Below are 2,126 nucleotides of genomic sequence, written 5' to 3' on the forward strand. Positions count from 1 at the left end.
ATCAATGAGTTTGTTAGTGCTGGCTAAATTTATATGATTTCTCAGTATGCCCTTCTGGTTCCATAAACATTTGGGAGTCAACAAACTTTGATGGACATACTGAGCTAACAGAGCCATGGTATGGAACTGCATTTTCTGTTGAAAAAATCACTGGCTCCACCATTTAGGTATTACTTTTGACTTTTCTTTACATGTGTTTGACTTTGTAATCAGAATTATTTATAATAGCACATGTGTAAATAAATTACAGGAATGGATGAAAAGAGCTCCTGAAGAAGACCTACATTTTCCCTGTTAAAGTCCCTAAGTTTATTCTGTTCTTGAACATTTTATGCAGCATCTAATCATTGTGTAGCATTGGATATTGATATGTCGATGGACGTTGCTACACATGGGGACGAAAAGACGTGAGTTCATATCATTTCTTCGATCAATTATTTACATATTTGATCCTCCTGCATCACATGATATATATATATATATAGTTGAACATTGTTACTCAAATCTTTTTTTTAATTATATGTTTGCAAAATAAATAAAGAGGAATTCACTACCTTTTATGCCCAGTTCTTCTTTGATCAGAATTGAGTAAGCTTGTCCCTCCATTGAGCTGTGTGAAAAACCACACTTAATGGGTTAAGCACTTGATCTGGAGGAAATGACTTAATGGGTTAAGACAAAAAGTAAGAAAAAAATACCAACATCTCTATAACGTTCTTCAACAGCAGTAATAAGCATGTTTCTTACAAGATTAAACTCCTTGGTTTCAATACAAGGCTGTCCACTTGGTCTGTATAATTTAAAAAAAAAAAGTTTGTTTATATAATTAAAAAAAAAGATGAAAGATGGGTGTGTTTAACTGTTTATAGTTTATACCGATCAAGTTCTTTAAAAATTAAACCATTTGGAGAACCCTAGAATGAAACCTTTGCAGATTCAACAACCTTCATCCCATCACTATGTGCCAAGAATTTGTTCACTTGTATTGGCACCTAAAATATATAATATTAATAATAATAACATTTTATCTTTTATGTAACAATTATTCAAATTCAGAATTATTCAAGAAAACCATTGAGAACATACCTTGCACCTCACAACAATATTAATGGCATCAGAGGGACGAAAGTCAAAGCTAAGACACTCATTTTCATCATCCACCCGAGTTTTACAATCATTTAATCACCGATTTTTTTCATTATGCAAAAACTTCTAGAAGCATTGGTGATTTTATCAAAGTTGATACCTTTGTGAGATATAATTGAGCAAAATATGCCTCGCGTATTCTCTTGGTTACTCGAACACGCACAAGTGTATATGGTGCTTGTTCTTGTGAACGTTAGTTCATATACCAAAATAGCCATCAAAATCGAAATCTCGTATGATTTTCGACATTTAAACCATAAATCACTGTGTTGTTTTTGGACATGGTGATGCGATCATTCGAGAGAAGCCAACACTTGTGTCTGGTTTGTCTAAGTTAGAGAAAAATTCGAAACCTTTTATACCCTTTAAGAAAACTATACTCTTCGATTCTAGTCTATTTCTGTATTTGTGATTCGATTTTTGAAAAATTTCAAATCTTTTTTCAGGTATAAAGTTGTGAAAGCAAGAAGTGGGGTAGGCCATATTGTTGGTCTAATTGAAGATGGCCTTTCTTTCTCTTTTGGTTGGAATAAGCATGGGCAACTTGGAACAGAGTCAACCAAAAATGGTGATTTTCTCTGTAGAATTTGAATTATCTCCATGCTTATATTCTGGCTTCTAGAAGATTCTTTCATGCTAACAAGTGTTTTTGATTATGTAGAGTTTGAATTATCTCCAGTACGTTGTCTTATAATGGATGAAAAAGATGTTTCATGTGGGGCTGATTTTACTGTTTGGTTACCTTCCATTAAAGGCGCTTCGATACTGTAAATTGTCTATTTTACCCTCTTCGATTCACACTTGTTAACATGTTTAAATAAAGTTTTTTTTGTTGGTTTTTAGAAAATAAGCACACAGAACTGAAATATGATATCTCATGTCTTGACATAAACCCCATTGGTGAAAATCCAAATTATAGTAATCTTGCTGCAGTTGGGATGTGGACTGATATTTAATTACAGATACCTTACTTGTTGTGC

At 33.0% G+C, this 2,126-nt stretch overlaps 1 pseudogene; it reads right to left on the minus strand.

The window, feature by feature from the left end:
• Positions 1 to 557: 557 nt before the first annotated feature.
• LOC145035888 (bifunctional nuclease 2-like) lies at positions 558 to 1,429 on the minus strand (annotated as a pseudogene).
• Between the last annotated feature and the right edge of the window lie 697 nt (positions 1,430 to 2,126).

This window comes from Lactuca saligna, chromosome 3 (genome assembly GCF_052625555.1).
Source record: "Lactuca saligna cultivar CGN05327 chromosome 3, ASM5262555v1, whole genome shotgun sequence".
Classification (NCBI taxonomy): Eukaryota; Viridiplantae; Streptophyta; class Magnoliopsida; order Asterales; family Asteraceae; genus Lactuca; species Lactuca saligna.